This window comes from Aquarana catesbeiana, linkage group LG01 (genome assembly GCF_042186555.1).
Source record: "Aquarana catesbeiana isolate 2022-GZ linkage group LG01, ASM4218655v1, whole genome shotgun sequence".
NCBI classification, from domain to species: Eukaryota; Metazoa; Chordata; class Amphibia; order Anura; family Ranidae; genus Aquarana; species Aquarana catesbeiana.
Window position 1 is genome coordinate 98,895,171 of NC_133324.1, and position 16,931 is coordinate 98,912,101.

Here is a 16,931-nt window from a genome sequence, read left to right on the forward strand (position 1 = left end):
AACATTCCCATAGACACACTCCTATACCTTGTGGACTGCCTTCTCAGAAGAGTTGAAGCTGTTATAGCTGCAACAGGTGGGCCAACTCAATATTTAACCCTACAGACTAAGACTGGGATGCCATTTAGGTTAATGTGCATGTAAAGGCAGGTGTCACAATACTTCTGGTAATATTATATATATGTTCCCAGCAGGGTGGGGAGGGATTACAACATGTCATTTTTCCTATTGCTGTCTGAGATACACTGTAAGGTTCTGTCCAGATGTCAGATAGGATAGTAAATGTAGTAAATGAAAAAAAAAATCTCCCCAAAAGGGATTCAGACTGCATTTAAAACCCCAAGAGAGTTTTACAACTTCTGCAAGAAAAAAAAGTAAAGAAATTATTACTGTTTGTATCTCTGAAGGATGTCCCTGCCCTCGATTGATAGCTGTCCAATAGATAGGAAGAAAGGGGAAATCCCCCCAATGGGGACACGAGCACTAAAAATAGTTTTGGTTAAAATTGGGCCTTAAGTCCAGTTTAATGGCATCAGATGTGTATAATTGTATGAAGCCTAAGATTAGCATGGCAATAATAACATTGAAAAAATATGGTAGTGAATGGACACAAATGTATTAACAGCTGTCCTATAATATTGATGCCACAAGATATGGTAAACTTAGGTCTGCAACTAGTAAATTCTCTCTCCAGTCTTAATAGCCATGTATGATAATGGTCTGCTCTAAAGTATTTTATGGCAATTCATTTAAGTATTCCAGACTTTTGATACATGTATTTTTCTGATTCAAACTCTTTGCTGATACTGTATGATAGCAGTTTTAATTTTATAGTTATTGGTACAATAAGTGAACCTGTTAAACAAAGCTAAGCTTATACATTTCCTTTTAAAGTTGTTAAAATTACAAACTGTGTGCTTACGGTCAAATGTAACACATTTGTAACCTTTTTTTGTACTATAAAATGGTATTCTCTTCTCCTTGTTTTGTTATATTCAAGGACGGAGGGCATATGGGAATAAAATGGAGGATTTGAAAAGAAAGTGGCTTCCAGATTATTTCTTGTGCATTTTATAAATTGTATGCAGTTTCGGAGCAGAGAAATGTACCATGGGCTATGGGTGCTGTAACCACAGGTAGGAGCAGAGATACATTGCCCACTTCCCTTCCCGCATGTGGGAAGCCTTCTGAAGATCTCCACTCAATCTTGGAGATAGTACAACACGCCCATGTACAGGAAAAATATAAGGTGGCCTACAATATCTACTGTTGTTTAAGAAAATATGGTATAATAACAAATGCAACCTGACCCTATCCATCCTTGGGTGTTAGAGAGCGCGCCGCCACCTGCATACACATAGTGTGGCGTGGATTTTAGCAGCCACTATAGAACAGACTTCTTAGAACACTAAAGGCCAGCTGTACATCCAGGCACAGATACAGCCTAATATTGTACAGCCATGCTAAATGTGACAGCTTCCCTCTCAGGCTGGTTGATAAAAAACCAGTAGCCACCAGCTTTCCAACAACCAGTGACGTATCCACACATGACCAGTATAAACAAAGGGACAGGGATGGTGGCTAACACATAAAAAAAAAGAAAAAGAAGAAAAAGGCTCTTCAGGTCTGGTATGGATTTTAAGGGGGTACCCCATGCACAAAAACAAAACAGAAAATGACCAAACCTTCATCTAAGCATACATCCTGGCTGGCCAGTAAAGGATAAGTGATGAGTGTATGACCCCCCCCCTCCCCGAACCATACTAGGCCAGGTCCTCAACATAGGGGAGATATGTTGCCGGGGGAACATATGTTGATTAGGACAAAAGCCTCTTCCATACAACTCTATCCTGGAGGTTGTAGGGTCTGTGGGGAGGGGGGGCTTATTAGAGTCTGGAAGCCCTGTTAAAAAATAAGGGGTCCCCTGGAGATAGTGTTTCCTCCCAAAATCTATACCAAACCCACATCCAAGCATAAATCCTGGCTGACCGGTAAAGGGTAGGGGATGAGTGTGTTCCCCCCTTCCTCCTGAACCATACTAAATCACATGCCCTCAACATGGGGAGAGTACATTGCTGGGGGATCTCAACTCCAAGACCATATTTTGCCCAAAATACACAGCTACGCCACGTGATAGAGTATTACCACACCGCTCAGAAAGCCCAACTGACCAAGCTGCATGTGGCAACAGAAATCCCTCTATGGTGGGCCCTCTATCCCTCAACAGGCTTGCCTCAAAGTAACGTACATTTTATATATATATAAATATATATATATATATATATATATACAGTATCTCACAAAAGTGACTACACCCCTCGCATTTTTGTAACTACTTTATTATATCTTTTCATATGACAACACTGAAGAAATTACACTTTGCTACAATGTAAAGTAGTGAGTGTACAGCTTGTATAACAGTGTGAATTTGCTGTCCCCTCAAAATAACCCAACACACAGCCATTAATGTCTAAACCACTGGCAACAAAAGTGAGTATACCCCTAAGTGAAAATGTCCAAATTGGGCCCAATTAGCCATTTTCCCTCCCCAGTGTCATGTGACTTGTTAGTGTTACAAGGTCTCAGGTGTGAATGGGGAGCAGGTGTGTTAAATTTGGTGTTATTGCTCTCACTCTCTCATACTGGTCACCTGAAGTTCAACATGGCACCTCATGGCAAAGAATTCTCTGAGGATCTGAAAAAAAGAATTGTTGCTCTACATAAAGATAGCCTAGGCTATAAGAAGATTGCCAAGACCCTGAAACTGAGCTGCAGCCTGGTGGACAAGACCATACAGCAGTTTGTCAGGACAGGTTCCACTCAGAACAGGCCTCGCCATGGTCCACCAAAGAAGTTGAGTACACATGTTCAGCTTCATATCCAGAGGTTGTCTTTGGGAAATAGATGTATGAGTGCTGCCAGCATTGCTGCAGAGATTGAAGGGGTGGGGGGTCAGCCTGTCAGTGCTCAGACCATACGCCGCACGCTGCATCAAATTGGTCTGCATGGCTGTCTTCCCAGAAGGAAGCCTCTTCTAAACATGATGCACAAGAAAGCCTGCAAACAGTTTGCTGAAGACAAGCAGACTAAGGATATGGATTACTGGAACCATGTTCTGTGGTCTGATGAGACCAATATAAACTTATTTGGTTCAGATGGTGTCAATCATGTGTGGCGGTGAGCAGGTGAGGAGTACAAAGACAAGTGTGTCTTGCCTACAGTCAAGCATGGTGGTGGGAGTGTCATGGATTGGCCAAGAATGTCTCCAGACCTAAACTCTATTGAGCATCTGTGGGGCATCCTCAAACGGAAGGAGGAGGAGCGTAAGGTCTCTAACATCCACCAGCTCTGTGATGTCGTCATGGAAGAGTGGAAGAGGACTCCAGTGGCAACCTGTGAAACTCTGGTGAACTCCATGCCCAAGAGGGTTAAGGCAGTTCTGGAAAATAATGGGGCCACACAAAATATTGACACTTTGGGCCCAATTTGGACATTTTCACTTAAGGGTGTACTCACTTTTGTTGCTAGCGGTTTAGACATTAATGGCTGTGTTGAGTTATTTTGAGGGGACAGCAAACTACTTTACATTGTAGCAAAGTGCCATTTCTTCAGTGTTGTCACATGAAAAGATATAATAAAACATTTACAAAAATGTGAGGGGTGTACTCACTTTTGTGAGATACTGTGTGTATATATATACATATTTTTCTAGGTAAATATATTTCTAAAGGTACTATTGACATGAAATTTTCACCACATGTCGGTAACAACCCATGCAATACAAAGAAACCAAAACAAATAAGTTCAAAAATTAAGTTATGTGTAATAAAATGAAATGACACAGGGAAAAAGTATTGAACATGCTAACTGAAATGTGTTTAATACTTTATAGACAGCTTCAAGACGCCTCCTGTATGGAGAAACACATGCATTGCTCAGGTGTTATTTTGGCCCATTCTTCCACCCGGTCTTCAAATCTTGAAGGTTCCGTGGGCCTCTTCTATGAGAGACCATTTTATAGGCCATTGAATTTTAACTGACAAGGGGCAGGATTGCTTTCTACATACTGATACATTTCAGCCGGTGTCTTGGCTTTCCATGCCTTTTTGCATCTCCCTTTTTACGTATGGTCAATACTTTTTCCCTGTGTCATTCCATTTTATTACACAGCTTAATTTCGGAACTTATTTGTTTTGGTTTCTTTGTCTATATGAATTGCATGGGTGGTTACCAACATGTGGTGAAATCTTTTTTATACCTGCTGTATATATATATCTATATCTATCTATCTATCTATATATATATATATATATATATATATATATATATATAGATAGATAGATATAGATACATTTTTTTCAAGCTCTTTTTAGAAAAGCGCTATGCCATTTGATTGCACATTTTTATTTTTGAGTTGGCAACAAGCCAAGATTGAGAGCAGATTTTTAATAGGATAGATTTGGGGGGTAGGTTTGAGCAGGACAGAGATATACATATATTTTATTCACTTCCCTGTGTTGTTTTTCATGTGAAAACCCCCATTCTACCCAGCCTATACCATTCTTGCCTCCATCCACATTTGGACTGCTCTCAAACTAACTGGACTGCACCAGCTAGCAGGCTCTAACTGACTTTTTCCTTTCCTACAAAATATCAACATTTTAATTTGCCACCTTCAGAACTTTTTTTGCTACCTTCAAATTAAAAATTTCTTTCCTACTAGCTCCTCTTCCCAATTCTCAATGGATCAACTTACCATATTTGAACATATTTATGAAAAAGACCCCCATGCCCCAGGTCAAATTTCCACCGTTTCATCCGATGCTCTCCAAGCTCTACCTTCGGCCCCCACCCTATGTTGGCAAGTGGGAGTCTGACCTTGGTGTCACTATAGAACTGAATGATTGATCTGACATCTGGCTAGCCACTAAACCCTGCTCTGTGAATGTCACTGCGCTGGAGGCCTCATATAAAGTCCTCTCTGTCCTGTTGGTACCTGGTCCCAGCATGCGTCTCCAAATTTTTACCAAATTACCCTTCAGAGTGCTTTAGGGGCTTCAAGACACTGGGAACACACCTACATATCTGGTGGATGTGCCTAGTCAAGGCTGAGTTGATGAGAGGGCTTCCCTTACACTTCTTGTCCTGTTTCTAGATCATCTAGATAAAGGAAGGCCCGTAGACGTGGTGTATCTGGATTTTGCAAAAGCATTTGACACAGTTCCCTATAAACGTTTACTGTACAAAATAAGGTCCATTGGCATGGACCATAGGGTGAGTACATGGATTTAAAACTGGCTACAAGGGCGAGTTCAGAGGGTGGTGATAAATGGGGAGTACTCGAAATGGTCAGAGGTGGGTAGTGGGGTCCCCCTGGATTCTGTGCTGGGACCAATCCTATTTATTTTGTTCATAAATGACCTGGAGGATGGGGTAAATAGTTTAATCTCTGTATTTGTGGACAATACTAAGCTAAGCAGGACAATAACTTCTCAGGTTGTGGAAACCTTGCAAAAAGATCTGAACAAATTAATGGGGTGGGCAACTACATGGCAAATGAGGTTTACTGTAGAGAAATGTAAAAATGTAGGAAAATGTAAAATAATGCATTTCCCCCTCTGGGGGAATCTAGGATGGAAAAGGACCTGGGGGTCCTAGTAGATGATAGGCTCAGCAAACTGCTGCTAACAAAGCAAACATAATATTGGCATGCTTTAAAAGGGGGATCAACTCCAGGGATAAAATGATAATTCTCACGCTCTACAAGACTCTGGTCCGGCTGCACCTGGAGTATGATGTCCAGTTCTGGGCACCAGTCCTCAGGAGGATGTACTGGAAATGGAGCGAGTACAAAGAAGGGCAACTAAGCTAATAAAGGGTCTGGAGGATATTAGATATGAGGAAAGGTTGAGAGCACTGAACTTATTCTCTCTGTAGAAGAAACGCTTGAGAGGGGATATGATTTCAATTTATGAATACCGTATTGGTGACCGCACAATAGGGATAAAACTTTAATAGCGTATTGGTGACTGCACAATAGGGACAAAACTTTTTCACGGAAGGGAGTTTAACAAGACACGTGGCCACTCATTAAAATTAGAAGAAAAGGGGTTAAACCTTAAACTACGTAGAGGGTTCTTTACTGTAAGAGCAGCAAGGATGTGGAATTCTCTTCCACAGGCGGTGGTCTCAGGGGGAGCATCGATAGTTTAAAAAACTATTAGATAAGCACCTGAACGACCGCAACATACAGGAATATACAATGTAATACTGACATATAATCACACACATAGGTTGGACTTGATGGACTTGTGTCTTTTTTCAACCTCACCTACTATGTAAATATGTAACTGTAACTATGTTTCCCTTGGGTTGATGGCAGTGTATAACAGGGCACAAATTGGCATGGGTAGGAAATCCATGTAGGGAGTTATAGAATCAGGAACCAGGTTCGGATTCAGGGCCAGGCCAAGGTCAGTATCAGGCAAGCAGAGCAGATACCAAAATAGCAAGCAGGAGGCAAGGTTTGGTCAGTAATAGGGGTTCAGAAACAAGCAGAGTCAACAAGCCGGGTCAGGATGCAGACGTAAGCGTGGAATCAGGTCACAGGCAGAAAGAGCTGATGACCACTCTGCAATGATACCAAGTCCTGCAAAGCTTTAAATAGTTTGCTGGGTGCCAAACTTCATTCAAATGTGCATGCTGAAGCTCAAGAGCACGCTAATGTGCATGTGCACAGTACTAATTCTGTAAATTGTTCTGTGCACATGCACATTTCTTTGAGCATGGGCGTGAACTCCTGACACTTTCCTGACACTTTCCCTATCAACACTAGCCCTCCTCCATTATTACCTTTGTGTCGTTCCCCACCCTCCCCTTTTTTTTCATTGTCTTTTTACCTTTTATTAAACAGTTTCTCACACCCTGTGCTCCCTCTGTTCACCTTCTGTCAGAAACCGTGAATCAGACCGAGACAGAAGTGCAGTTAAAATCACACTTGTTTAATAATAATAATAGTAAAAGGTAAACAGAGCAACATAGTCAAATCATAGCCAGAGTTCTGTAACCAGAACAGATAGTCAGACAAGCCAGGACAGGCCAGGAAATCAGGAAACCAGAGAATCAGTGTAGTGGAACAGCAAGCAGGATCAGGAACCAAAAGGAAAGTCAGCCAAGCAAGTCTTCAACAGGTACACAGGAGTGAGTCTCTGGATGTGTTGACCAAGGCAAAGGCAGAGAGGAACTGAACAGCTTAAATAACCAGCAGGACTGATGAATAGCATATCATCTTCAGGTGAGTCACTGTGAAAAAGATTGGAGCTGGCAATTAACCGACAGGTGAAAGGCCTGCTCTGAGGGTTTAGCCCAGGCCTGACAGTACCTCCTCCTCAACGACCCCTCCCCCTCGGAGGACCACCATGTTTGAGGGGAAAACCTCTATGGGAAGCACGGAGGAGCACAGGGGCATGTACGTCCGAGGATGAGTCCCGCCAGAACCGGGATACAAACTGACTACCCTTGTCCGAGATGATCACCTTGGGTAGCCCATGTAAGCGAAAGATCTCCCAAGAAAAAATGGAACCCAGTTCCTTAGATGTGGGCATACAATGAGACATCTTCGAGAACTGGTCAACCACCATAAGGATAACTGTGTCGCCCTGAGAGTTGGGTAACTCCACAATGAAATTTATGGACAGGTAGGTCCAAAGCCTCTCTCCATTGGGTATGGGTTGTAGGAGGCCCACTGGAAGGTGTTGTGGTGTCTTACTCTGAGCACGCATGGAACAAGCAGCTACGAAGGCAGCTACATCAGCACGTAGACTAGGCCACCAGCATTGTTGGGAAATGGCCCAAAAGAGTTGATTCTTCCCAGGGTGGCCAACAGCCTTGGGAGAATGGTAAGTCTGGAGCACGGCAGTACAGAGACTCTCAGGGACAAAGCAGTGGTCACAAGGTTTCTCAAGAGGAGCATGGGCCTGAGCAGCAAGACTTTTGTCACCGAAAGGAGAAGTGAGACTGGTGCAAACCGTAGCCAGAATACGATCAGGAGGAATCACAGCAACTTCCATCTTGGAAGTGGAGGAAAATAGTTGCAACAAAGCGTCAGCCCTTACATTCTTAGTACCGGGTAAGAATGAGACAATGTAATTGAAACTTGACAAGAAAAGAGCCCATCGCGCCCTTCTGGGAGTGAGGCGTTTAGCCTCAGACAACAATGTGAAATTCTTATGGTCAGTAAGAATGAGAACCGGCACAGTGGTATCTTTGAGGAGATGCCTCCATTCTGTAGCCTCCCTGGCGGTTTTCCCGAGTGTGGCTCGGGGTTAAAATTCAGTACCATTAGCGGTAACCCCGAGCCACACTCGGGATCGCATTGCAGGATCCTGGGGCGGCGTTACTTACCTTGTCCCCGGGATCCTGCGATGTCCCCCGCAGTGTCCGAGGGCTCCGTCCTCCTCCGAAGCCTCTCCGTGCCAGGCTCCGTTCCCTGCGAGCGGCGCGACGCACGGGGGCGGAGCCTGGCGGCAAATTCAAAAAACTGTCAAAATCATAACACATACAGTACTGTAATCTTACAGATTACAGTACTGTATGAAATGATTTCACATTCCTTTTGTCCCCAGTGCTCTGGCCCATGCCCTGCATGCAGTTTTACATGATATACACTGTTCTTTCTGCCTGGAAACTGGAGATTGTCCATAGCAACCAAAAAGTGTCCCTTTACGTCAAAAGTGGCTTTAGACCATCTAGAAAACAGCGATAATAAATTAGAACACTTGCAGAATTGAGCGATAGTGAATTGTGGGGAAATTTATTTTATTACTATTTTTTAAAATTTTTTTTAATTATTTATTTTTATTTATTATATTATAATTTATGTTTTTGTGTTTCAAACTTTATCATACCCGGGATATCTACTAGACTCTGGTTTGGACAGATTTAAGTGTGTTATTGTTAAGATTTACAGACCTACAATATAAAACGCCAAATTTCCATGCAAAATAATGGTACCGCTTTCAGCACCTAAAATCCGAAATAATCATACCGCCAGGGAGGTTAAGGGCTAAAATGACTGCTAACAAATCTCTGTCCTCAATCTCAAGGGGTAGGACGTTGAGACAGAAGGGCACCAACTCCAGTCTCAGAAGCATCAACCTCAAGGATAAAGGGTAACGTAGGATCAAGATGTGCCAACACAGGAGCAGAAACAAAGGCAACCTTGAGACTCTCAAAGGCTTTAATGGACTCTCGAGACCAACTCTGTAGGTTACCATCCTTTCTGGTCATATCAGTCAGGGGCTTGACCAGAGATGAGAAGTTACAAATAAACTTTTGATAATAATTGGCAAAGCCAAGAAAACGTTGCAGAGGACACATACCCATGGGTCGGGGCCACTGTTGGACTGCTGAAAGTTTCTCTGGGTCCATCGAAAAAACGGTAGTGGAAATTACATAACCCAGGAATCTAACCTGTTCACAATGGAACTCGCACTTCTCCAATTTAAAATAGAGATTGTTCTCTCTCAGCTTCTGAAGCACACGACAGACATCTCTGTGGTGGCTCTCTAGGGACTTGGAAAAAATGAGGATATCGTCACGATAAATCACCACACATAGCTGCAACAAATCTCGGTGGACATCGTTGATAAATTCCTGGAAAACTGCCGGAGAGTTGCAAAGGCCAAAGGCATTACGAGATACTCACAATGGCCTGTTCTGGTATTACATACAAGTACATATTTGGGGGGCACACCATACAATGCATTTAAATTCAAGATGGTGCTGCTGTAAGACCTATAAACAGTACAAAATATTTTACAGCGCACACATACAAGAATGACATTTCCTGCAGGGCTAGTTAAAAACACCTGAACACCTGAACATATTCAAAAAATACGGGGGTTTGGTCACACTATATGGTCATATAGTGCTAAGCCCACTTACTGCGACAAAGTACCCCGAATTAGTGGGTCCTACACTAGTAATAGAATGGAAGATCCTCTGTCTCAACCATGGGAGCTGAACTCCTCTATGTGGGAGAACTGAAAGGGATACATCCTAATCACTGGTGGCCACTAAATAGGAGGTAATGAGGAGGGGGAGGGGTGCTCCAGCCCAAAAACCTGGTCAGGGCCTATTACAACATACAAGTACATATTTGGGGGGCACACCATACAATGCATTTAAATTCAAGATGGTGCTGCTGTAAGACCTATAAACAGTACAAAATATTTTACAGCGCACACATACAAGAATGACATTTCCTGCAGGGCTAGTTAAAAACACCTGAACACCTGAACATATTCAAAAAATACGGGGGTTTGGTCACACTATATGGTCATATAGTGCTAAGCCCACTTACTGCGACAAAGTACCCCGAATTAGTGGGTCCTACACTAGTAATAGAATGGAAGATCCTCTGTCTCAACCATGGGAGCTGAACTCCTCTATGTGGGAGAACTGAAAGGGATACATCCTAATCACTGGTGGCCACTAAATAGGAGGTAATGAGGAGGGGGAGGGGTGCTCCAGCCCAAAAACCTGGTCAGGGCCTATTACAACATACAAGTACATATTTGGGGGGCACACCATACAATGCATTTAAATTCAAGATGGTGCTGCTGTAAGACCTATAAACAGTACAAAATATTTTACAGCGCACACATACAAGAATGACATTTCCTGCAGGGCTAGTTAAAAACACCTGAACACCTGAACATATTCAAAAAATACGGGGGTTTGGTCACACTATATGGTCATATAGTGCTAAGCCCACTTACTGCGACAAAGTACCCCGAATTAGTGGGTCCTACACTAGTAATAGAATGGAAGATCTTCTGTCTCAACCATGGGAGCTGAACTCCTCTATGTGGGAGAACTGAAAGGGATACATCCTAATCACTGGTGGCCACTAAATAGGAGGTAATGAGGAGGGGGAGGGGTGCTCCAGCCCAAAAACCTGGTCAGGGCCTATTACAACATACAAGTACATATTTGGGGGGCACACCATACAATGCATTTAAATTCAAGATGGTGCTGCTGTAAGACCTATAAACAGTACAAAATATTTTACAGCGCACACATACAAGAATGACATTTCCTGCAGGGCTAGTTAAAAACACCTGAACACCTGAACATATTCAAAAAATACGGGGGTTTGGTCACACTATATGGTCATATAGTGCTAAGCCCACTTACTGCGACAAAGTACCCCGAATTAGTGGGTCCTACACTAGTAATAGAATGGAAGATCCTCTGTCTCAACCATGGGAGCTGAACTCCTCTATGTGGGAGAACTGAAAGGGATACATCCTAATCACTGGTGGCCACTAAATAGGAGGTAATGAGGAGGGGGAGGGGTGCTCCAGCCCAAAAACCTGGTCAGGGCCTATTACAACATACAAGTACATATTTGGGGGGCACACCATACAATGCATTTAAATTCAAGATGGTGCTGCTGTAAGACCTATAAACAGTACAAAATATTTTACAGCGCACACATACAAGAATGACATTTCCTGCAGGGCTAGTTAAAAACACCTGAACACCTGAACATATTCAAAAAATACGGGGGTTTGGTCACACTATATGGTCATATAGTGCTAAGCCCACTTACTGCGACAAAGTACCCCGAATTAGTGGGTCCTACACTAGTAATAGAATGGAAGATCCTCTGTCTCAACCATGGGAGCTGAACTCCTCTATGTGGGAGAACTGAAAGGGATACATCCTAATCACTGGTGGCCACTAAATAGGAGGTAATGAGGAGGGGGAGGGGTGCTCCAGCCCAAAAACCTGGTCAGGGCCTATTACAACATACAAGTACATATTTGGGGGGCACACCATACAATGCATTTAAATTCAAGATGGTGCTGCTGTAAGACCTATAAACAGTACAACATACAAGAATGACATTTCCTGCAGGGCTAGTTAAGGAGGAGCACCCCTCCCCCTCCTCATTACCTCCTATTTAGTGGCCACCAGTGATTAGGATGTATCCCTTTCAGTTCTCCCACATAGAGGAGTTCAGCTCCCATGGTTGAGACAGAGGATCTTCCATTCTATTACTAGTGTAGGACCCACTAATTCGGGGTACTTTGTCGCAGTAAGTGGGCTTAGCACTATATGACCATATAGTGTGACCAAACCCCCGTATTTTTTGAATATGTTCAGGTGTTTTTAACTAGCCCTGCAGGGAATGTCATTCTTGTATGTGTGCGCTGTAAAATATTTTGTACTGTTTATAGGTCTTACAGCAGCACCATCTTGAATTTAAATGCATTGTATGGTGTGCCCCCCAAATATGTACTTGTATGTTGTAATAGGCCCTGACCAGGTTTTTGGGCTGGAGCACCCCTCCCCCTCCTCATTACCTCCTATTTAGTGGCCACCAGTGATTAGGATGTATCCCTTTCAGTTCTCCCACATAGAGGAGTTCAGCTCCCATGGTTGAGACTAGGGATGAGCTTCGTGTTCGAGTCGAACCCATGTTCGACTCGAACATCGGCTGTTCGATCGTTCGCCGAATTGCGAACGTTATGGGCCGTTCGCGCTAAATTCGTGTGGCGCGTCACGGCCCATAATTCACTGCGGCATCGCAGTGCATTGCTGGCTGATGATTGGCCAAGCATGCACTATGACCCGCATGCTTGGCCAATCACAGCGCTGTCAGTAGAGAGAGCTGTAATTGGCCAAAGCCAGGGTGGCTTTGGCCAATTATGGCTCAGGGGATTTAGTACACACCCCACACTATATAAGGCCGCCTGCACGGCGGCCCTGTGTAGTGTGTGTTCCGGTGTGCTGAGAGATAGAGAGAGAGAGAGACAGTGTCATTTGATTTGAGTTAGATAGATTAGGCAGAACAGTCAGTCAGTTAGCTGCACTTACAGTGTATTGTGTATATATATGCATCCCAGGTGTTGCATATATATATATACACTGTATTCAGTTTAGCTAGATCTGTTCCTGTTATCTTCTATCTAGACTATTTACATTTAATGCAGTGCGTCCTGCTCACAGTGTTCAGCTAGATCCGTTCCTGTTAAATTCCTACTGACCGGCAGGCTTGTCTGGTTACAGTATATAAAGCTACCTGAAGAAAATTACAGGTGTTCTATTTGATCCTATTAGTACCACGGTCAGGCAGCTAGACTATTTACATTTAGTACAGTGCGTCCTGCTCACAGTGTTCAGCTAGATCCGTTCCTGTTATCTTCCTACTGACAGGCAGGCTTGTCTGGTTACAGTATATAAAGCTACCTGAAGAAAATTACAGGTGTTCTATTTGATCCTATTAGTACCACGGTCAGGCAGCTAGAGTATTTACATTTAGTACAGTGCGTCCTGCTCACAGTGTACAGCTAGATCCGTTCCTGTTATCTTCCTACTGACAGGCAGGCTTGTCTGGTTACAGTATATAAAGCTACCTGAAGAAAATTACAGGTGTTCTATTTGATCCTATTAGTACCACGGTCAGGCAGCTAGACTATTTACATTTAGTACAGTGCGTCCTGCTCACAGTGTACAGCTAGATCCGTTCCTGTTATCTTCCTACTGACAGGCAGGCTTGTCTGGTTACAGTATATAAAGCTACCTGAAGAAAATTACAGGTGTTCTATTTGATCCTATTAGTACCACGGTCAGGCAGCTAGACTATTTACATTTAGTACAGTGCGTCCTGCTCACAGTGTACAGCTAGATCCGTTCCTGTTATCTTCCTAATGACAGGCAGGCTTGTCTGGTTACAGTATATAAAGCTACCTGAAGAAAATTACAGGTGTTCTATTTGATCCTATTAGTACCACGGTCAGGCAGCTAGACTATTTACATTTAGTACAGTGCGTCCTGCTCACAGTGTTCAGCTAGATCCGTTCCTCTTATCTTCCTACTGACAGGCAGGCTTGTCTGGTTACAGTATATAAAGCTACTTGAAGAAAATTACAGGTGTTCTATCCCAGCTTAGTGCAGCTACAGGCCATTAGTATGTCTGGAAGGCCAAGAAGGAGAGGCAGACAGTCACAAGCCAATAAGAGAGGGCAAGCAGGCTCTGTGTCTAGTGCTGGTCGTGGAGACGGTGCATCCTCATCAGCACGTGGCCATGGGACACGCTTGGCCTTTTTTTCGGCAGCTGGCCATGTTGAGCCGCAACATGCGGAAGACTTGGTCGAGTGGATGACCAAGCCGTCCTCATCCTCCTCATCCTCTCTCACCCATGCCCAGGGTGCTTTGTCTGGCAAAGCAGCGGCCTCTTCCCTCAGCTCAATGTCATCAGTGACTCCTTCCCTAGCTCCACCATGTCCTCATGAGGATTCCCTCGAACTGTTTGACCACAGTGTTGGGTACATGCTCCAGGAGGATGCCCAGCGTTTGGAAGGCTCTGATGACGATACTGAGCTCGATGAAGGCAGTAACATGAGCGCGGACAGAGGGGGTGCCCAAGAAGGACAGCAATCTGGCAGTCATGCTCCCCCTGCTGCAGCATACTGCCAGGTTTGCTCCAGTGATGAGGAGGGAGGGGATGATGAGGTCACTGACTCAACGTGGGTGCCTGATAGGAGAGAGGAGGAGGAGGAGGAGGAGGAGGAGGAGGAGGAGGAGGAGGAGGAGGCGGCAGCACATCACCAACGAGGCAGGATGCCCTCCAGGGGCCAGCCTAAGGGCAGCACATTGACTGCATCACACCCCAAAGCTCCACATGTGCAGGGCGCTGCAGTCTCTGCGCGTTATTCAAAAAGTTCTTTGGTGTGGGCCTTTTTTGAGACGAGTGCATCAGATCGCACCGCTGCTATTTGCAACATATGTCTCAAGCGTATCTCGCGTGGCCAAAATATCTCCCGCTTGGGTACCACATGCTTGACCAGACATATGTTGACCTGCCATGCAGTTCGTTGGCAAGCGTATCTAAAAGACCCACACCAAAGAACAAAGAGGATCTCTCCTTGCTCCTCATCAGCTGAGATTTCCAACCCCACTAGACCTTCAGTCCTCTCTGAGACCTGCAGTGAGAGGAATGAAGGTGTAGAATTAGGTGTGTCACAGCCAAGTACTTGTGGGCAATCTGCTTTTGGTACACCGACGTCAGATTGTACCAGGCAAATTTCCCTGCCCCAGCTGCTGCACCGCCGAAAGAAGTTTGCTCCCAGCCATCCACATGCCCAGCGGTTGAATGCTAGCTTGGCAAAATTGCTAGCACTTCAACTGCTGCCTTTTCAGTTGGTAGACTCTGCCCCCTTCCGTGAGTTTGTGGAATGTGCGGTTCCTCAGTGGCAGGTACCCAAACGCCACTTTTTCTCACGGAAGGCGATTCCGGCTCTCTACCGGCATGTGGAAGGCAATGTCCATGCCTCGCTGGACAGGGCGGTCAGCGGTAAGGTGCATATTACCGCTGACTCATGGTCCAGCAGGCATGGACAGGGACGTTACCTAAGTTTCACGGCGCATTGGGTGACTCTGCTGGCAGCTGGGAAGGATGCAGGACAAGGTGCAGTAGTGTTGGAGGTTGTTCCGCCACCACGCCTCCAAAATGCTGATTGTGACACACCTCTCTCCTCCACCCCCTCCTCTTCTTCTTCCTCCATGGCCTCTTCCTCGGAACCAGCGGTGCTCCGTAGGCGTTCAAGGGGCTACGCAAGTACGCAGGCCAAAAGATGCCATGCGGTGCTTGAGCTGGTGTGCTTGGGGGACAGGAGCCACACTGGGGCAGAGGTTCTGTCAGCTCTGCAGGGGCAGGTTCAGAGGTGGTTGACGCCACGCCAACTTAAGGCAGGAATGGTGGTTTGCGACAATGGCACCAACCTCCTCTCTGCCCTCCGACAGGGACAAATGACCCATGTGCCCTGTTTGGCTCACGTCCTTAACTTGGTGGTGCAGCGGTTCTTGGGCAGGTACCCGGGCTTACAGGATGTCCTGAGGCAGGCCAGGAAAGTCTGTGTGCATTTCCGCCGGTCATATAATGCCAGTGCTCGGCTGACGGACCTCCAAAAGGAGTTTAACCTGCCCAAGAACCGCCTAATCTGTGACATGCCCACCAGGTGGAACTCAACGTTGGCCATGCTGCAGCGGCTGCACACGCAGCAGAGGGCCATAAATGAGTACCTGTGCGACTATGGCACCAGGACAGGGTCAGGGGAGCTTGGTTTTTTTTCCCCACGCCAGTGGGCCATGATCAGGGATGCATGCACTGTCCTGTCACCATTCGAGGAGGCCACGAGGATGGTGAGCAGTGACAGTGCATGCATCAGTGACACTGTCCCCCTTGTCCACCTGTTGGAGCACACGCTGCGTGGAATAATGGACAGGGCACTTGAGGCAGAACAGAGGCAGGAAGAGGAGGACTTCCTTAGCTCTCAAGGCCCCCTTTATCCAGACAGTGTTCCTGCGTGCCCGCCGATCACACAGGAAGAGGACGAGGAGGAAGAGGAGGAGGAGGAAGATTGTGTCAGTATGGAGGTGGAGCCTGGCACTCAGCATCAGCAGCAGTCTTTAAGGGATCAGTCCCAAGAAACACATGGACTTGTACGTGGCTGGGAGGAGGTGGCTGCGGACCATGTCGTTCTTAGTGACCCAGAGGACTCCGGACCGAATGCCTCAGCAAACCTACGCTGCATGGCCTCCCTGATCCTGCAAAGCCTGCGTAAGGATCCTCGTATTCGTGGTATCAAGGAGAAGGACCAATACTGGCTGGCAACCCTCCTTGATCCACGTTACAAGGGTAAGGTTGCGGACCTTATCTTGCCATCGCAGAGGGAGCAGAGGATGAAACATCTTCGGGAGGCCTTGCAGAAAGGTCTGTGCAACGCGTTCCCAGAGACTGGGAGGTTACAAACTCCTGTTTCTGGACAACGTGTTGCTGAGGCTTCGGTCAGTCAAAGAAGGAGCGGTGGAGAAGGTGGCCGTCTGACCGATGCGTTCAGACAATTTTTTGGTCCGCA